Source organism: Lipophrys pholis (genome assembly GCF_963383615.2).
Source record: "Lipophrys pholis genome assembly, chromosome: 13".
In the NCBI taxonomy this organism is placed as follows: Eukaryota; Metazoa; Chordata; class Actinopteri; order Blenniiformes; family Blenniidae; genus Lipophrys; species Lipophrys pholis.
In genome coordinates this window covers 8,075,681-8,098,100 of record NC_137632.1, presented here as the reverse complement: position 1 = coordinate 8,098,100, position 22,420 = coordinate 8,075,681, and the positions used below count along the sequence as shown (strand labels likewise).

Below are 22,420 nucleotides of genomic sequence, written 5' to 3'. Positions count from 1 at the left end.
TTAAGACACAAGAGCTTTGACAGCAGGCGTAAAAGTAGGAATACAGGAGTGGCGGTCCTACCTGTAGTTGTACTGCATGGAGCGCTGAGACCTGGGCTCAGGCCAGGGGTCGGAGTCAGTCCTGCAGGCTGTGAGGGGAGCCCTGTGGCCTGGGGAAGGGACCTGAACTGAGGCCCTGCTGGAATCATTAATCAGACATTGAGATCATCATAATCTCAGACATAGAACTATAGTCAAGAATCAACAGTCACGTTGTTGTAGAGAAGCACTGACCAGGTGTGCTTCTGCCGCTACTAATTCCACTGTTGTTTATGACGCTCTGATCTCATTAAATGCTATGGTTCTGTAACTTTCACAGCTATTTCTCCTTCTGCTGCCGTTGCTATAACGACACCGTAGGCTGTCACCCCAGCAACGGCTGCTACTACTGTTGCTACTTGTGCCAAAAGTATTGGCTGTCAATCTGACAGCAGTTTAGCTTCTAAGGGCCTGTTCACACAGTTTGGCCCGATTAAAAGAAACTCTGGTGGGATGGCTATATTAGTGCAGTCCATTGGTGGAACGCGTTCGGGCTGCTTTTCCAAACTGTGGCGTGCATCAAACATCCGACTGCGTGAAAGCAGGTTTTGGTCTATGCAGCATCGAAAAAAGACGTCTAAATGGAGCGAGCCCAGAATGTGAGTCAGAGCAGCCATATGCTTCTTTGTTGATGTTGTTTAAGAGAGGAAATCCTCCTGGAGCATCAGCTCCTTTTTACATTTCACAAGCTGTTGGGTGAGCATTCAAATGGTCAAAATACCATAATAATAATCCCAAATGCACTCCATTGCTTTTAGCTCAGCAAAAGTTATGTTGCATAATATATACGGCAACAGCTGGTTAGTGTTCTTGTTGCTCACGTCTTTGAATGCAAACTGGAAAATGCCAGGGTGGATGCAAGGACACTTTAGTTTTTTTTGTTTATTTAATATTATCCCAGAACATAAAAAGCACAGAGTGTAATTGTCATTCTCAACTAAAACTCTCAAGATTGCATCAGTTTGTCACATGTATAACATGGATTGTTCTGGTCTGTCCAATTGTACATCTCTTGCAATCTTTCTATATATTGATGTCTGTTCAGCTGTTCCCTTTTACAAGGGTCAACAAAGAAAGAATTTGCAACTTGCAATGTAGACTTGGCTTCTTTCTCTGCCTGGCGCCTTTCTGCCACAACAAGGACTGGATCCAAGGTCCTCCACACTCCAAGTATTTACTGACTGTTCATTAGTGACTTTCATTTCAGTTGCTTGAAAGTATTTAGTTTGTTGATATTTGGTATTTGCAGATTAAAGTTTCTTGTCTCTCCATCCAGTTTATTCTCAATACATGCTCCAGTAGCTCGTTTGGTAAATCGGGCTTCAATGAATTTATGTAGATATGAAAACTGTAATTTCTTTTCTTTTTTTTTTATTACGACGACAACAACTACTACCACCTCAGTTACTTTCTGGCATTTTAATAAAATTGAATCACTCTCCATTTTTTAAGAAACAATACTCTCAGGCCTACTAAATGTTAAATTATCATCTCACAGAGCAGACTGCCTGTATCTCCTGATGCAGACAGGACTGTGTCAGTGTCACCTGCTTTCTGCTGTCCAGCCTCTCCAGCCTGGAGCTGTCTCACTCTTCTCAGGTGTGACCGGCCGTTGTAGTGCAGCTGGGCCTGAGCAGCCGAGGTCAGCTGTAGGTTACACACCTCACACAGTGAGTAGGAGCTGCTTTGACCTAAAACAAAAAACAAAAAAAAGAACACAGATGAGTCCAACAGCAGAAAAAAAAAACCAACAAGCAGGGTTAAAATTAACAGATAGTTAACAGATCTTGAAAAGCTTAACTGACCGGAGGATGGAGTCTGCTGGACGGAGATGGTCGTACATGTGGGGGTGTCCATCAGCTCTCGACACACTCCTCCAAAGGCAAAGATCTGCCCACTGTCAAGAAGCTGAGCAGGGCTCAGGGGAGTCTTCATCTCTGAGGAAAAAAAGGAACAGGAGATCCAGACATGAATGATAGAAGGTGAGGTTGAAAATCCAAAAAAGCCTCTGCAGTTCAACTAAGGATTGAACTCACCCTGATCTATGGCAGCATGTATAAGTATCAATGTGAGACCGTGTGAAACGTTTATTATAACATTATTATGCATTTTTATGAGAATGTCAGTTAAAATAAACCATTTTCATCAATAATCTTTGGAAACAATGGCATCATGTAAAATGTGATCGCATCCTGTCCTCTGTAATGGGAGACTTGATATAATGTTGATTATTTTCTAAAGATAAAAACTACAGATAACATTTGAACAAGGCATATTTATATCTGACAAGTATTTCACTATCCTTTCATACCACACCTCAGGGCTAACAATCACCCAGTATAGATAATATAAAATCACCAATCAAAACAAATGTCTTTGTACTGTGGGAGGAAGTTAGACTGCAGAAAGAATATCCATTTAGGCAAAGGGAGAAGCTGCAAATGTGACCAAGAAAAGCAAAGCAACCTCAACTTTCCTGCTGTGAAAAGACAGGGCTGACCACCACAGCAGTCTATCACTCGTCGATTTAGCTTTACATTAATACTGCCAGTGGTTCCCAACCGGGGGTCCAAGACTGCTTTGGCCAGTTTCAGGAATCACAGGGGGGAACCAATGTTTTTTTTTCTGCTCTGAGGTTGTCAAAGAAAACTATATTAAGACACTTTCTACAAGTAGAGATGTGCTGGGAAACAGCCCATTAATTCTATTTTGAAGATTCTGTCTGCGTGTGTTTTTGAGGGTGTTTGTGTTTAACCAGTTAAACTTCAATGTAACGCTTCAGGTTAGAGAACGAGTCGTTTCTGTGGGATTTTCATCGGGGGAAAAACGCTTGAGTCACTTATGAGTCCATCTGTACTGGTCATTTGTAACATAATGTAATGTTATTTGGGGACGACGCACTGATGTACAAAATATTCCATACAACTCATTATTGTGTCTACTAGATTGCAGAAAATACGATGAGGAGTTTAAGATAATAGATTAATGTTCAACATGCAAACGTCAGGTTTACAATGTCCAAAGCTTTTTGCATTGTCTGTAATTGTGTCTTTTCTTCAGCTTTCAGCACAGATGCTTCTGTTTCTGCATTTAGAGGCTTTTCTTCAACTGGCTGCCCTCGACTTTTATCCGCAGACTCCATGATAAGATATTTTCTGTTTTCTAACTCCTTTTTAGATGATGACATCTTTTCTGAATCTCTTCTGTTGAACTGTGGTTTCCCACAGAATTGACTTCACGACCTATAATTTCCCACATTCTGTTCCTCTTTTTGTTTTGTTTATTTGCCAAATTCTGACTTATTTGCCGTAATGATCCGGTCTATCTAAGAACTTTAACACCATTACTCATTTTATTTGAGCCGACAAAACACATGCAAATCGAAATGTATTTAGATGAGCAGGTAATTCAGCACGTTTCATCCAGAATCTTAATAAACCTGAATTCATTTATTTTAACAAAGGTGCTCTCACAAAGTTCACAACCTGAAATTTCCACTCAATACCCTAACCCTTTTTTTGTTGACATTATCAAAGAAGTGCAATAAAAGTGTGGTGAGCAGCAGTGATCTACCAGCAGCGCTGTGTTCAGCACCAACGTGAAGGTGACCCTAAAGGGAGACACTCGCTGAGAGACAGACAGGTGGGGGGACAGCGGACAGACAGACGGTCAAGAGTGAGGCCTCAATGACACCGGATGCAGAGTGTGAAGCATCAAACGCTCACAGGGAGGGTGATGAAGTAATGAGTAAGAGGAGAGAGGAAGGGTGTGTGTGTGTGTGTGTGTGCGTGTGTGTGTGTGTGTGCGCGCGTGCGTGTGCGTGTGCGTGTGCGTGTAGGTCAGTCTATGACTGTGTCCATCTGTTCTGTCCACACTGCCAAGTCACATGACCCATCGTGGGACAAACACATAAACGTAGTCTATTTTAATTCCCATTTAACTGGTTTAGTGCCTTGAAGCACTTTACTACTGGATTGACAATATTTAGATTCAGATGAGGGTCGGCGCTTTAATGTGTTAATGGCATAACAGACTTACATCAGTCGCTGGTCCAGCAGCTGCTGCTCATATATATAAGTGATGTATTGGAGAGGATATAGAGGTTTCCACTATCAGTACATGATTTTGTGAGTTTGCACACAGCTGTGCTGCAGTGACTCGCTTCTCACTGCAGCAATAAACTAATCCGAGAACGCTCTGGAAAGCTTACAGTCCTGCAGTCAAGTAAGACCTCAATAAAAACCACTCTGACATATACAGTAACAACATTGTCTGTATCATAATTGTTTATTTTTCTGTTTTCGAGTCATTAAACCTTCATTGTCAAAAACCAACGTCCATTTCTCTTCGGGTCACGTTCAGGTTAATTTACACCTGTATTGTTTTTTTTTTTTTTTACATGTGTGCATATGTGAATCAATGCATATATTTAATTCCTGTTAAATTTGATAAAGTGGTCAGTTTCACACATTGGGAGTAAGATGTGCACATATATTGGTCATCAATACTTTTATGCTCTATAAACACAGTTATACCATTACACCAGTGACATTTCTTGTTCAAGCCTGCAGTTTTAGAGCTGCAAAGCTGCAAAGCTGCAAAGCTGCAAAGCTCTGTCCTCCTGGCTGCAACACGAAAGGTGTCCAGCTGTAGGTCACTTCAACATTAACCCGTAAACACATCACCTGCAAAACAGAATCTTGAAATAAACCTTTGTTTAGCTTTTAGAGTCAGCAACTGTCCGCAAGTTTGGGGTTTATATTTCGTGTTAATTAGTCTGTGTTTCCTTTATCTAATGAGGTGCAAACATCCAGATCATTTATCAGCTTCCTCCAAATAAACGATGTAACTTCAGATGATTTTAATGAATCAATCAATCAATCGTCAGAACAAGTTATGACAGTCCTGCTAATACACAGCACTGCAATAATACAGCAAAGTACATATAAAGAAGTCAGCATGCCAGTTAATTTTCTAGAATAACTTTTGATTTGGATTAAACATCTAATCTAAAACAAAACCCACAAAGCTAGAAACTAACTAAGCCAACTGGGAAGTGAAGGTGATGTATTTAAATAGTAACGGAAGCAGCCATAAAGAAACGTATTACTGACAGTCATGTTCCAAAAACAGAGCGAAACTCTTGATTTGTCTCGTAAAAAAGTACAAAATGATTTAGTGTGTTTCACTTGTGAGAAGGTGCTTTCCATTTCTCTCTCGTCCAGCTGAGTCAGTGGTCGACTTTATGTTCTGCAGACGGCTGGTTAATCTGGCACTATGATGAATTAGCTCCAAAATGGACAAAAACACACACACTCACACACACACACACACACACACACACACACACACACACACACACACACACACACACACACACACACACACACCCACACAAACACACACAGCCAAGTGATGCTGACATCAGCTTCAGCAGAGGAAGGATTAAATATATCTCCGCTATTAAGCTGGGAATTACACATACACACAGGTAAATACATGCACACACACACGCACACACACACGCACACGCAAATGCACACGCACGCACGCACACACACCACACACACACACACACACACACACACACACACACACACACACACACACTGGCAGGAAGACACGGACAAAGAAAGTAGAAGTCAGTGAACTGAGTATTTGGGATCAAAATGAAACGAAGTGAGTATTTCTTTTACCTTTTCTGTCGTAATGTGTGAGCACGTGAGTCTAATCCAAGCTGACCAGGCAGTCAGTAATCAGAGAGGCCAGCTGTGGGTTATAATCCCACTCGCACACACACACACACACACACACACACACACACACACACACACACACACACACACACACACACACACACACACACACACACACACACACACACACACATACACACACACACACACACACACACACACACACACAGCAACAATGTATTTCCTGCCTCGAGAGGAAAAGCAGAGACGTTTTCAACTCGTCTGATAAACGCAGGTCGGTGCTTCTCAATAACGTGAAGACTCAAATGTCTCCATCGTTTAAGACTTCAAAGAAGCTCCTGACTGAGTGTCAGCCTCATCTCCATGTCTTTGATGTCGTGCTGAAATGCGCGTCGTGAATCTCCACAACTAAATCCAGGGGTTCACAGCTGCTGTGGACGTATTTAGCACAATGGATGCTGAAGACAGAAACAATGAGACTGCTGATTTTACATAAAATGTGTGCAGCTGATATAAAGTTTACACACCGCACATGAGCACCACTCTCTCTCTCACACAGGATCCAAACGAGTGTGCCGCACAGTGGCAGTGGTAAGCACTCGTGCCTCATAGGGAGAGTGTCCCCGGTGGGTTTTCTCCATGTTCCTCTTACAGTCTGAATTCATGTATTGGGGACTGCATGATGTCTTTCAATTGAAGGTGAGTGTGGCAGGGTTGATCTGTCAAGGCCGTACCCTGCATTTGAACCTGTGCAGTGGTAAAGAAGTTGGATGGATGGTTACCAGTCAGCCTAAGGAGTATAGCGCTTCTATTAGTTTGAAACAGGAACATGTAAGACTCCTGACAAACACCACTGAAATATAAGTAATCACATTGGTAAAGGTATTTAATATTATTTAATCTAAAAATGCCTTCTTCAGTCCAACCACATCTCACACAGTAGCTTAATTAATCAATTAAATCTTTGGAAAATATTCCAACTCATGTGACCTTTACTGTAGAACTGAAGATTGTTTTTACCATTCAAAGAGTGATTTCTTACTTTCACCAGCTTAGATGTACAAACAAGACCTCAAATGCATTATAATCATTAATCAAGGACCTTAGAGACGATAAAAATCCCTTTATCATCTGCTGCACTTTTAATGCTAATTGACTGTTTAGTAGGTGTCTTAAGTTCTAAATGTATGCCAACTTTTCAGGATCTGCAGTGGTATTATTCACTGGTGTATATAATCTGTCTCAAGTGCAATCATTCTGGTCTGGAAAGGTTTTCTAATCCCTCGATGCCCTTCAAGTCACACAAAGACAGACAAGGTTTTCCCCATCAGATGTCTCATCTCGTCTTTTGTTGCTCTCACGCTGTTTTTATGTCAACAAGCGAACAAACGAGGGACTTATCTGATTGGTGGAAAGCTCTGAACCCTGTCAGCGTACAAATGTATGTCACTGTTCCCTGAAAGAGACTGTAGAACATGCACACACACACACACACACACACACACACACACACACACACACACACACACACACACACACACCAACCTGAGGGGACGACAGGACAAAGAAACTAATGGAGATGTGAAAAGACAGAGAGAGAGGTCTGAGAGTGGCTGTCTCTGAGCCTGAGGCCATGAGCTGGTAATAACAGTGGTCAAAGGCACACACACACACACACACACACACACACACACACACACACACACACACACACACACACACACACACACACACACACACACGCACGCACACACACACAAAGTAAACAAAGCAGTGGCCAGCAGCAGCAGAGATGTTGAAACAAACTACTAGATACAGTTTGATGTTCGTCCCTGCAGGAATCTCAGATCTAAAGATCAGAAGAAAAAAAAGGGTTTTACCATATTGAAATTGTTTACTACGTATGTTCTTCATTTTCTATATGGAGAGACATTAATTTGTTTCCATTTTAGTTCAAACTTGACAGATAGTTTTGCCTTTTTATGAGCAGAGTAGCGTCTCAGTCATTCATCAGGCGGTCAATCTGCTGCCTCATCGAGGGCAGAAACAACAACACATACGCCGTCTGCAGCAAAAGGTCCAATGCAAAGAAAAACAAACACAGATTTCCATCTCAGTTCTATCTCCCGTAAACTTATTTTTCTCAGAAGCAGTGATAAATCAAATGAAGTAAAAAACCAGTTTCTGAACAAATATCTGATCGAGTTTGCTTTCCTCAGGCACATCTTCCTCACGGGCACGACCTCCAACAGCCTCCATGAGGTCACGTCTCAGCAGACCAGTTCATATCTAACCTCACACAATAAACTGGAGCAGCTCTGACCTGAAACTACACGCGAGATGCTGGAGTTATGAAGCTCACTGGGAGAGGAACCAACAGACAGGTTCAAATCCGAGATAAAACGGTGTAAATGTTCTGGGTTTGGTGAAACTCTGAATCCATCCATTCATCTTCGTTATGACTTCAGGTGGAGCCAAACGCAGCTGATTACAGGAGAAGATAGGGGAGGTCACCAGTTCATCACAGAATCACACACACACACACACTGACATGTAATAGCTATTTAAGACTTAGGCAATTTCCTTCTAGATCATCATTTATTGAACCTTTTTGATTTTGAAAAAATACAAGAAGCATGTAAGGTGAAATGAAGAAGACATTTTCCTAGTTTTATAGTTTTATCGTGTTAATGAGATGTTTGTTTACAACAAATGTTTGGAAGAAATGAATTGAACCACTTTCATACTAAATTCCTCCTTTAATTCCTGTTAAACAGTGTAAAAACGACACTCGTGGGGTTTTACTGATTCTGAATCTAATAGAAATGCATGTAACGTAACAGAATAATGGGTCTAAGTGATGGAGAGGTGTCATGCACGTACAGCGACTTTGAATATTAAAACTGTTAATCAAATCTGGAAAACCTCCTCTGCATTTTGAAGCATTTTGAAGCATTTTAAACACAGAGTTGATTTGCTGGTTGAGACCCCCTCCCTCTAGTCTATGCATCCTCAATTCTACTTAATAATTTTCACAGTGGGTAATGAAAAAAATCCTCTCCTCTGCATGGAAATCGAAGTTCACAAGCAAACTGGATTAAAAAAAAATAAAAAACTCAAGTCTTTGAAATCTAACGAAAGCAGAGCTGTCAACTCTCATTCACCGAGAGCAAAACCTTAGCAGTGAAATCTAAAATCACGTTCATACCTCACAACAAGAAGTACATTTTCTTTGAGTGCCAGATATCTGGAGATTTTTAAATATACAAATTTTCAACTGCTGGCCAATCGACAATAAATGACATTTATGGATGGTGATGGTTGCTTTAAAAGTAAAAGCAACTGGCACATCTGTAGCATTTACTGTGGTTATATTTTGTATTTATTACATAATTACATCTACTACAAACTTTTTTTTATTAGAATGTGAAGTTGAGGTTTTAATGAAATTAAGAATATTCAATATCTGGGAACCAAGTCTGACTATCCTGAAGGGAGACTTTTTTTTGCATCTTTTCTTTTTTACTATTCTTTTATTGAAGGTGTTTTAATCCGACCCTTTACTTGCTGTTTACAGGGTTTTTTCATCAGAGGCAAGAACCGCCTCAACTCTGTTTTTCAGCTCTGCTCGAACATAATTGGAGTCCAGCAAAGACACTGACCTGTGGGAAAGACAGGTCGTCCAAAAAAGCTCAGGGAATAGTTTCCTAATGGGACCACATGCTTCCCTCTGAGTGTATCTTAGTGTCCTCCATTGGTTCAGCTTGAAAACAATGACATGTCTTGGGCAACCTTCACGCAATGTCCTCTCATGTCGGTGGACTGTATTTATTTATTAATTTCTTCTCAGCTGACCTTGGTAGACTGCTTGAACTGAGACTGAGTTTAATGAAGTGGCCTTTATATGATGACATTTCTTCTGTTTTCCTCACAAATCACGCCCTGGAATATACCTATCTACATACTATTTATCTATGCATCTTACATTTAAAAGCTCTAAATGTGTTATACTTTGGTTTATTAAAGTTAAAAAAGGAAAATAAAAAAAGGAAACTCCAGTATTTAAAAAAGCTGCAAAAAGAAAATCTGGATTAATTTTAATGCCACGCGAGAGCATGTTTGTTTTCAGTCATCACATGAGACGTGGTCATCTGTCCCACTTTTCACTCAGCATGACAACATGACGGCGATGGCAGCACGACTTCCTCAACATGAGAGTAAACTTCTTGGAAAGATGAATCTGTAATGACGGAGGAATCTCAAGGAGGAGTCATTGGGCTAAACGGAAAACCCGGCAGAGACGGACAGGCGGAGCGACCGACAGACCAGGCTTCAATCGGTCTGTTGTCACAGGTTGCCAAGGAAACGCTACATTGTTGTCACTGCAGTGGACACACACACACACACACACACACACACACACACACACACACACACACACACACACACACCACTGTTAATAAAGCAGTGACACCTCCACTGTTTCACTCTTGGTCCCAGCAGCTTATAAATTTCATGACCTTAAAGACTCTAATAAAATCCCCATTTTTTAATCTATTTATGCAAATCGCCACTTTTGAGTAGTTTCTGAAGACTGAAAACTTTTAAAAGGAAACTTAACGGTTCCCTAACTTCCCTTTCTGTGGGTTCTTGATTAAAAGAGCAGACCTGCGCACACTGACATACAACAACGCCGCTGACTGAACATGCACACCAACACGTTCCACATGTGCACACCAGCATACATAGCGACGGCCTCCTCACAGCAGCAGGAGAGCCGCTTTGTTTATTTTGTTTGGCTGCACGAGGTGAAAGTCTGAAAAAGAGAACGGTGTATTCATCAGATGAAAAAGAGCAGGACCGAAGGTGTGGACCTCGGTACAGCAGCGTGAAATACAGGCAGGGCACAACGTGAGCGGCGAGTTTCAATTTCAACAAAGCACACACAGTCTCAGCTTGAAAACCACAAAGAGACACTTACTAGGAGAGCCCACTATCCAGAAAACTTGTGAGAGTAGGCATGGCTGCCAGTGTTTGGCTTCACTTATAAGTTTTAGCAAATTAGGTCGGAAAAGTGTTGTGAGGCTAAAGATAATGTTGGGAAAACTCCAAGGAAAGAGATTGTAGACGGTCATGGGGGGGGTTCTCATTGAAGCAATCATCCACCGTCCGTTCCGGTTGCGTCATCAGGGTCGCAGATCAATTTGATTTCTACTCTTTTCTGTTGTGATTTCAATACAAATATAGATTACATGAATGATACATTTACTGCCTGTTGCTTTTCTCCGTGTTGGAGTCCATCACTTCTTCAAAATGATTCATTGTATGTAAACCAGCAATAACTTGGTGATCTTCTGTGTTGAGTTTGCATGTTTTTCTTGTGCATTCCTGCCCATTTATTTATATTTTATTTTTTTAGTCCTCCAGTTTTCTTGCCACAGTCCAGAATCATGCGTTTGAAGCTGGTGGCTATAAAATGGCCTCTAGGTGTGCACGTGAGAGTGTGTGTGTGTGTGTGTGTTTGCCCTGTGACGGCCTGGTGACCTGTCCAGGATTGATCATTTTATCATCTTTTTATTTCATCCACTGAAGTGAGATCTGCTCCAGCCCCGAACCCGAACTGCACAAAGCAGCTGAGAAAATCGTTGGATGGACGAGATTAATACAGCCCAGAAAATCTAACACCAAAGATTTATTATTGCTGAGTAATGAATAATAATGCTCCTGGTCTGTTCTTCTCGCTAAGACCTGAAGCTCACGGAATCCAGGATTTATTTGGATGATGCTCAGACGCTGATGTTGTGCATGTCTGTGAGGAGGTTTATCCTCTCATATGAACCGCCAACATCATGTTGTTTGGGTCACATGCAGCAGCAGGGATTAAAACACACACACACACACACACACACACACACACACACACACACACACACACACACACACACACACACACACACACACACACAAACACACACACCAAGGACGAGACACTGTGAGGGTGTTCTTTCCGTCCAACCTTCACTTCAGTACGCTGTCTTTAAATAGCCACGTTGCTCCATCAGGACCTGACACTTTGCCGCTCAAGGTGAAACTCGGTTTTCACACTAAAATCCAGCATCGCGCTGCGGGCGCTAGCTGCTCCTGCTAACAGAGGCCCCCCCGGACCCCAGGGGGCCCCGACGCTCATGAACCATCTCACCGTTTCACCCGGTGCTGCTCTCACACAGGAAGAGGAAAAGATAGAAGTGTGAAATCCTTTGACTCATTAACACACTCATCAGCATTAACCTCATAACTAATCATACGAGCATCTATTGTCACTTCTTCAGACTTCTTACTACATATTGACGGATTCTGAGCCTGACCGTCTGATCCGCTGCCTAATGATCACACATTTCACTATTTTGAGGTGGATTTATGGTCATCACATGTCATAAACCAGAAAGCATAATCAGTATTTGAGATTAGGGAAAAAGTAAAATTCAGTAAAATGAGGATTGTCTGTAAAGCTGGCTGGTGATGATGGTATACTAGCTGTAATTCTCAAAGAAGAAACTGTACTGATATTTTTCATTTGCAAATGCCTTGATTCATCTTAAAGACTTTATTTTTAATTTGAACAGGCAGATGAAGAAGCCATGAATGTTAGTTTTAGGCAAAACCATGACAAAAATACCTCAAAATGTAATTAAGAAATTAAAACTTGATTTGAAGGCTTTCATGAGGATAGTTAAAATGTATGGATCAAATTAATGTCAGATAGTTTACTTTTTATAAAAGGGACATTGTCTTTGCCTGAAGATGGTAAAAAAAAGTGTCTTCAAATCAATGAATAAAAAGCATTTCATTTTACTGTACATTTATTGACCCACACACTCAATAGTGGTTTAGACATAACTATGAATTCATAGTAAAAAGTACGACTGTTGCTCTTGTTATTAGGTTACATTAGTTATAAGTTTCAGACACATTTAGTCTTTTTACAAATCTGCATAAACAGGCCAAACGTCTTGCCTCATCTGAAAACCCCCTTTGTTGAAATAAAATAAGAAAATGTGAATTCATGTTGGTTTAATGTGAAAAATGTTTTACTGATTCAGCTTCAGAATCACAGAGATAAACCAGATGTTCCCCTTTTAAAGCCTGTCAGGGATTGACCCACACACACAGACACACACACACACACACACTTGCATGTAGGTTACCCAGCAGGCTTTGCAGCAGGATTTGGTGGAAGATGATTGGTTGAGTCAGAAGACGGATTGTGGGATTGCGATTATAATCCACATTTATGCATGAGTCAGTGTGCGCCTGAGAGAGAGCGGGGGAGATAGAGAGAGAGAGAGAGAGAGAGAGAGAGAGAGAGAGAGAGAGAGAGAGAGAGAGAGAGAGAGAGAGAGAGAGAGAGAGAGAGACGGCGTGAACGCGGGCTAGTATAATCTGAGCTATAATAATAGAGATTACTCGTGGTACTCTCCTGAGCGTTCACTCTCAGTCGTCTGACCTCGCCCTCCGCCCTGCTGAAGAAAACCTCCTCTGACCCCTCCATGACCGTCTGCGCCAGCATCAAGACGCACTCTTGAAGAGATTGAAACGCCTGCTAGAAGAAGTACATGTGACGATATAATCTCAAAATCAAATGGCTGATGGCCTCACATCACAGACTAGATTCTGAGATAATGGTCCACTGAGCACTGGCTCGTGCTCAACTTTTACACTGGAAAATAAAAACCAGTTTGGTCATTCATTTGCTCTCTGTCAGTTTTGAACTTATAAGGTTACTGATGTGTGCATGCACTCCAATTTGAGATATATATGGGGATCCTGCTGACGTTTGCTGCTGCAGGTATTCAGTCGTTGCATTGACTCACGGGATTGCTTCACTTATAAAACCGTGTGTCCAGCCTAATCTGGACTCAAACCGAGGACATTCTGTCTATGAGGTCAGAGTGCGAACCACTACTCCACCATGCTGCCCCACACAGAGTAACTAATTACTGAAAAGGTTATTAGCTAATAAAAGAACATTTTCAGATCACTAAAGACACATTATCGCTGACATCTTGGAAAAATGAGAATTTGGAGACTTGATGTTATTTTGCAAAACAAAGTGAAAGTTGTTTCAAAAAATCACCATCCCTGCATAATCAAAGTAGGTATTCGGACCTCAGCGCTACGAACACATTGTGTGACCACAACAAGATGATCCGCTGTACACACACCGGGATCAGTGTGAGATTTGAAGCTACAGCCGGAAAACAGTCGCCTGGTCCGAAAGACGAGAAGACGTCTGTGACATCACTTCCTTGTCAAAGTGCTGACTCATCAAACATTCAACAGCTGCTCCACTCAACTAATGGAAGTAGAAACGTGAGACAAACACACAGAAGCACGCACCTGGGCGTTCAGTTTAAGTTTCTTTTCTCCGAAGGCATTCCAGAAGACGAGCTGAAGTTTACACAGTGACATCACGGACGAGAGGACGCCGGGCGTAAAAATGCATCTCGCTTTCTATTAAAAGACAGACCATCACCTTCACATTTAGGACGCTGTGACTTTGTGCTCGGCGGGATTAACTTTTCTGTAATTTTCCGGCTGGCACACTGAAGTTGTTTGTTTTTCCAACACGTTCATCCTCATGCTGCACAAAACCAACCAACTCTGAAAACAAATACTTATTCTCTCACTTTTTTTTGGCCCTCTTTCCACACCAAACCGTTTTAACAGGCACATCTGGCTCCATAACAGATGATTAATTTTGGTTAGAAACGTCAATGTTTCCTGCCTCCATCAACTCTGTACAGTTAATTTCTTTCATTCTCACCAATACTACTTTAATGTGGGCTTGATGAGTTTTCTCTGGGTTCTCTATAATGTAAAAGCGCCATCATGGCAAGTGTATGATGAAGTAGGGCATCAATTCATGAAAAAATATAACTTGAAATATGCAGATAAAAGGTTTTTAACATTGCATCTCCATCAATGAGAATGTCTAGACTAGCGTTATCAATCTGTAAAGGAATCTGGTTATTATGCAAAAGCGTTAAGGTTAATCCAATACTTATTATACTACATTAATTTGTTAATACGAATCCTTTTTTTGAGCTGAAAATGACTAAAACCTTTTTGAGCTTTCATCGACTAAATCGGGACTAAAACGATCACATATAGTAATGACTAAAATGTGACTAAAACTAATAAGTATTTATGTCCTAAAGAGTTAAACTAACACTAAAACTAAAATGGCTGCCAAAAACAACCCTGGTGCCATGGATATGTTGTCACTTTATACTGTTCACTCACCTCATGAGTTACAACTTCCTGTTATCATGTCGGACCCCCTGTCCCCTTCAGAACTGAGATTGAACAAGGCACTGGAAACTCGACCATCCTGCTACAACTTAATGAGCATTCAGGTTAATAAAGGGACCACTCAGTGCTTGTAAAACTGACGGGATTAAAGCGGATGAGTAAGTAAGTCAATGATCACGTCCAGCCTTTCTGTGGACTTTCATGTATTGTATTTTCATTTTATTTTTTTTTTTAAGGATTTTCACTTATCGTTTACTTTAATATGTCATAATCGCTATCTCCTAAAATATCATTGACACTGAACGGCACATAAAATACTCACTATTCAAAATAAAATAAATGTTTTAAAACTCCAGACAGGGAGGAAGACTGCAGACGCTGTCGTAACATGTCAGGTAAAAACCATCTTTCCCTTCTAATTGTCGCTTAAAAAGGAACAATATCATGAAGTTAAAAACGACAAAATGAGCGCAGTATAATTCAGCCCCACCGCAAAGTTTGTAAAATCTCTGTAATTGTACTGATTCAGCTGCAGTTACTGCAAAATGGATGCTGCAGTGTCTTAAATCACTAGAAGAGTCGGAGGGGTTTAACCTCAAAGTCGCTGCTTTTGGTCGGAGGAGGAGGAGGAGAAAGTCTTCCTCTCTTGTGTCTCCAGACCACGACTGAATAGCTGAAGCCAGACAAAATGCTTGTGGCTGCATAAAACTTCACGAAGCCCCAAAGTTAGGTCCTCACCACACTGTGTTTACCAAACTAACACGCTCATCTCTGCTTATCGCATGATAAAACTCATGTTGCCTCGCTCAGCGCCAACATTGTGTCGACAAAGCAAAAAAATCCAAAACATTTCTACTAGAAGTTCAGCTGGAGAGTCGCTGCTTTCTATCGTTTAGCTCATAACGGGCTGAAATGGCGCCCCCTGCAGTTCAACACAATTCATTAAAAAGTATCTGTTGAATGTGTTAAGAAAAATGCGAATTGCTATGAAATCACTATGACAGAACAATTATAGCAACGATCGCATATCGATGTCAGGTTTGCCTCTTCAAGGTTTGTTTTTGAAAACACGCAATAGTGAGCCTTGTGGTGTGATCGACACCCGAACAGGTTACTGCTTCCGTTTAACCTCGTCAAGAAAGCTGGTGCATAAAACTTAACAGTGACGTAGAGAGGCTGTTCTCAAAAGGCACAGTTGTAGGTCACACAACACTGTTTTCTACAAACACCAGAGTACTGGCAGAAATGCTGAACAAATAATACTCAGAAAAGTAAGAACATTTTCTTTTCTTTTGTTCAATTACTTCGATTACTGTTATCCCATTGACCAATTTCACCTAATGTCAATACTATTCCTGACATTTTGGTTTTCTTTTTTCTTTTTTCTTTTATATTCTTTGTACCTTATGAAATTAATATAATTTTTGTTTTAATGTATTTTATGTTTCTATGTTATGGACTTATATGAGGGAAACAATAAAAATTAAAATGGCAAAAAAGAAAAGTAAGAACACACAGCGTCAAATCATCTTCAAACTGTCTCAAGGTGACTCAATGGTGAAGATAAATATCACCTTTAGTGTGTGTGTGTGTGTGTGTGTGTGTGTGTGTGTGTGTGTGTGTGTGTGTGTGTGTGTGTGTGTGTGTGTGTGTGTGTGTGTGTGTGTGTGTGTGTGTGCGTGTGTCAGTGCGACCTTCACCACCTCAGCGCACGTGTTTAATACCTCAGAGACAAAAATCACAAAGGCAACACTTCATCACTGCTGTCCTATTTACACACACACACACACACACACACACACGCACACGCACACGCACACGCACACGCACACGCACACACACACTTAGCTCCCCATTAGGCCTCTTATTGTGTTATTTGATAATAATCACCCAATCACATTTCATTAATGTCTTCAGTTCCTTTTAGTCACATGACAGGAAATTAATTAAAAGTTTCTGAGACAACATGGGGAGCAGGTGCAGATGCACACGCACTCACACACACACACACACACACACACACACACACACACACACACACACACACACACACACACACACACACACACACACACACACACACACACACACACACACACACACACACACACACACAGGTAGCTCCATAAATCACAGCAGACAGAATGGGAGTAATGAGGTGGCTAGCTGTTAGCTCTCACTACAGTAGCCCATCCACACACTGCCATATACTCTCAGTGGTGAAGTGACAGAGAACCTCCTCTGAAGGGAAAACACAGTTATTTTACACTGTTGTCAAAACAAAGTGTGTGTTTTCCAGTTCACCAGCAAAAAAAAAACTACTGAGTGAGCACAAAAGTTAGTGGAGCTGTGATCAGTGTGGTTGCAGCTTTAAGACAAAACACTGTTGAATCAGTGCAGAGCAGCAGGATTTATGAGGGCTGGGAGTTCCAGGAGTGTTGGGAACGGTCAACTGACATACGCAGAGCAGAGGTGGACACGTCAGGTCCTGGAGGGTCAGCGCTTGGCAAGGTCTGGACGTGTCCCACACACCTGACTGCAATGAGTGGCTCATTACCAGCCTGCACACTACCAGTCTGCAGAGCTTCACTATCACGCCTTCAGTAAAGTCCAGTGTTTTGGGGGCAGGAAGACGTTGAAAACATGCAGGACGGTGGCTCTATACAACCAGGAGTGCCCACCACTAGCATACAAGCGTAAAACAGTCTAAAACATATAATCCTGCATGATACTGTCATTGTGTATTACAGGGAAACAAGATAATATTGAGGTCTGTGTCAATGTGGAGATAGCCTCTCCAATGAATCTTTCTGGGTGGAGTTTGCGTGTCCTCAGGCGTGTGGGTTTTCTTTGTGGTTTCCTTCCACAGTCAAAAATAAAATTGTGCGTATATCCTGCCTTTGCCCAAGAAGAGAGATAATCAAACGACAAAGTATCGTTCCAAAGGTTCTTTTTTAACTGTCATAGTCTGAGTCCATGTACTTTTTCAACTTTTCTACAGGTTTACGCACACACCGACTCACGTGAGGAAGAAGTGTGTGTCACTTGGCCACCGCTGGCTCCAACGTAATTTAATCTTAATTAAATATCGATGTAAAACCACTGCTCGAATAAAACCACCATGAAACTGTTAAGAGGAGCTCATTACAATCGCCCCGCTGTCGGTCCTCACAGAGCGACAATCCGTGGAGCAGAGAGGCATTTTGTGCACCAATTGGTGTGTGTGTGTGTCTCCGCAGGTTTCCAAACTAATCTGTCCTGACGTAACGACATGCTGCTCCTCAATCTGCCCACTGTTGGAGTCCTGGCAGACGCACACACAAATGCACTGCTTAGTAATGTTGTCATGGATCTATAAATAGGTGGAATTGATTTGTGTGGAGGAGAATAAGAGTGAGTGAGTTACAGCAGGATAAATCTACCTTTACTGTAAAATCAAACTATGCACATATAGCAGGCAGGGGCGGTGGTTCCAGAATTGACGCTAGTCTCACATCTACTATGTGCCACCTTTAGACAGCACTAACCAGCTGGTGATCATAGTTTAAAATATTACCGGCAAATTATTAAAGTCCGCTAGCACAGTCAGATGAGCATCAGTTTACTGATTTCTAATTGATTTATAAAACATTAGACCTATTAATTAACGGTCTGACAGCAACCTGCTATTTACAAATAAACAGTAGGTTAGTGCAGGCAAGTAACTAGTTAGCAGATACGAATAACTAGTTGGAAAAGTCAACGGTATGTTAGTGCAGTTCTCTTTATTTACTGCAGTCAAAAGCTCAGGTGAGTCAAACAGCAAGTCTGATAACAAGTTATTAAAATATAACAAAGGATTATGATGTTTTCTGATGGGAGCTGAACACGTTACTGCATTTTAAACAGCTGCTTTATGTTCACCGTCTGGTTAGTATGTTCAGCTTGACCGTTCTGCTTTATTTTTCTCAATCTGGCCATTTTTTGCCAGTTTTGCAACAAATAAGTGACGATCAGCCCGGGGACACAGAGAAGACGGGACATGGGCAAGAAGGGAGAAAGATAAGCAGAGACGGGAGGCCGATTTTCAGGAAGAAACGCTTTTCAGGTCACACTGAAAACTGGGGAAATGGAGGAAAGCAAGCAAAAGGAGCGACTGCGAGGAAAGAATAAGATAGAAATGAAAGGTTTCTGTCCAGTCTGTGTGCACACACACACACACACACACACACACACACACACACACACACACACACACACACACACACACACACACACACACACCCGTTTTCATGTGTTTTGGGACTATTCATTTCATATATTTCATGCAGTCTCTCTTTAGACTGAGGCACAACTACTACTTCCTTAACCACAACTCCTACTCTAATCTCAGTCTACCCTTAAAACACGTCTACATTTTACATGTACATATATTTTAGAAATGCCATGAACTACTAAGGTTTCTTGAAAGAGTAGACAAAACTATGCAAAGGATACAGGGGTACAATATTTCAAGGAACAACATGGTATTTTATCTCTCTCAGTTTAATTCTACAGTATTAATGGAAATCAGTGTTGGAAAGGTTCTGGAAGAAAATACTGCTGGTTGTCAGTCAGAAAGCTTAGAAGGGGGAATGAGTTCAGGTTTCTACCTTTCTACCTCTATCCCACACTCTCCGGGTCAGGACCGATGTAGAGGGACGGTAGAAGAAATGTACTCAATGAAAAAACTGAGGAATGACCTCAGGCTTCAAACACAGTGTGAAACAAATACATCGACTTAAACTACGGATATGTAACTCCCAAGTAAGTGTTGTTCTTGTTTTGATTATGTTGCTGATTTGAGCCATTCGTATAAATAGACCAAATAAATAAAAAAAAGTGGCTCCCTTTTAAATTCATAGATTTATAGGAACTTGATTTTTCTCCCTATAAGATTGACACGTCTAAATAACACGTTTAAACAGTTACTCACTGTCGCTCACCACAATAATGAATTGTCACGCACGCACGCACGCACGCACGCACGCACGCACGCACGCACGCACGCACGCACGCACGCACGCACGCACACACACACACAAGTTAGTCCTGTCTCCCTCTCGGTGTTTCTGTCATGGAGATGTTGCTAATTTTCACATTGGTGTCAGTATGACAGGCTCTGTGTGTGTGTGTGTGTGTGTGTGTGTGTGTGTGTGTGTGTGTGTGTGTGTGTGTGTGTGTGTGTGTGTGTGTGTGTGTGTGTGTGTGTGTGTGTGTGTGTGTGTGTGTGTGTGTGTGTGTGTGTGTGTGTGTGTGTGTGTGTGTGTGTGTGTGTGTGTGTGTGTGTGTGCAGGGGCTTTGAAGGGGATTATCTGACAGTAATGAAGCATGTTCAATACACAGGCCAGATTATACCTCCACCCGTCTGTCCTGATTTTAAAGTCATTAAAGTGCTGTTATCTGACTGCAGATGTTACAATGGTTTTCAGGTACACGGTGTAAAGAATCACACCTCCAAAACCTTGTCCTACTGTATGAAAAACTACTATAAAATGGAACGTGACACTGCCACGTATGAAAACAGAGCAACGAATGGGACGTTTTCAGCCTGCTGTATAATTTGAATTATTACAAGTTGCATTGTTTTCCTCAGTGAAAGTCACACTCTTCAGATACTGTGTTCACACAATGTCTGTGAATGTTGGTATGCTCACTTTGTATAGCTGATCGACCTGCAGAGCATCTGACTATTTGATCAGTAATTTCATGTTAGTTCACTTTGTGATTAACCAACAGCTCAAAGTGCTCGAGAAAACCTGAAGCCGCTGCTGGAACTGGAAATGAAAGTGATAATCAGTGACAGTGGAGCTCTTGGATCCCATCAGCAAAAAAAAAAAAAAAGCAAAGAAAGGACAGATGCAAACTGATCACTTACAACATGTTACCTCCGAGTTCCAGTAATGTGGTCAGATGTGAGGCCAAGAACAATATTGTGTTGCAGAGTGAAGCACTGATGACATGAAGTTCATTCATGGGAAAAGCTTTAAGTTTGTGTCATTATCAGTTTGACATTAAAACTTCCTGCTGAAGTCACAGTGAGATTTATATTCCAACAAATTACTCATCCTGCAGATTTTATCACCCTGGCTTCAGAGATTAAATATAATTTATGTCTTGTCATCTCAAAGTTTTGCTCCTTCACTTCTCTTTTATGATCGTTTTAAGTTTAACTGCGCTAATTTGTCTCCAGATGCATTATGATTCTTGTCTTTCACTGTAAATTACAATAACCTGGAAACCTGAAGACTGGACAACATAAAATGGCTTATTAAGGTGTCACTTGTCAGCTTTGGGTAACTGTTATAGCTGCATTTCCCCTAACTTGTTCTTTGAAACATGTGAATCTACTTTTCTGGTTTCTCGTTTTAAACAGCAATGAAACAAGATGTCAGTTGTTTAGCAGGTGTAATCACCGATTAGATGGAAGGATATTTCTCTTACGCAGACACACACACAGGTCATTTCCCAGTATAAAGGTTACTTCTATATTTGATAGAGCAGGCAAAGCGTTTTTCTTTAACTTGATGGTTTTATATTTAAACTAATGCAAAGATTTAAAATCACAGAAACTGATATTTTCAGTTGTACAGGGTCTCGGGCTCTCCACCTCAAATGAAGGTGGCAGTGATTAGAAATCGGTGGAAACAGAAAGAGAAGACAGGCAAAGAGAAGAAATGACGTTTAAAGCGTCAGATTTGATTTTTATTTTTATTTTTATTTTCCTGACTGATAAATGCGCTTGAACGCGATCCGGACACCAGCGCGTGAAGCCGGTGCTGCTGCTGCGGCTGCCCGGTCCGCTCCGGTCACTTCAACTTACTGAGCGAAATAACACCGGAAAATAAAAGGAACAAAAACGAAGGATGACTAAAAAAAATGGGGGTAAAGGGTGTCAGACAAAGACTGTAAAAGAAGGAGGAAAGGGAAAGGTGACTTACCGGAGGAGGAGGAGGAGGAGGAGGTGATGGATGAAGAAAGTAGAGTCCTGGAGGTTGGAGGTCAGCCGCCGATCACTCACCGATCGCCCGCACGGTGTGGCTCATTCATGCACTCACTCACCCGCTCTCTCATCCCTCCATCCAGCAGGTAACAGGACCAACCGAACAACTCTGTGTGTGTTTGTGCGTGTGTGTGCGTGTGTGCGCGTGTGTGTGTGGGTGTGAGTGTGTGTATGAGCAGCGGAGAGCCGCCGGAGCGCAGCGGCTCGAGCGCGCATGCGCAGGTCTCACACACACACAAACACGCGCGCGCACGCACGCACAGCGAGAGAGAGCGAGAGAGATTTGCTTCCA

At 41.6% G+C, this 22,420-nt stretch overlaps 1 long non-coding RNA gene across 1 annotated transcript; it reads right to left on the bottom strand.

Moving 5' to 3' along the window:
* Positions 1–966: 966 nt before the first annotated feature.
* On the bottom strand, positions 967–22,283 carry LOC308118497. Its single transcript, XR_013935890.1, has 3 exons — positions 22,067–22,283; positions 1,884–2,015; positions 967–1,769 (listed from the first exon to the last, which is right to left on the bottom strand). It is a non-coding gene; the product is annotated as an uncharacterized lncRNA (long non-coding RNA).
* Between the last annotated feature and the right edge of the window lie 137 nt (positions 22,284–22,420).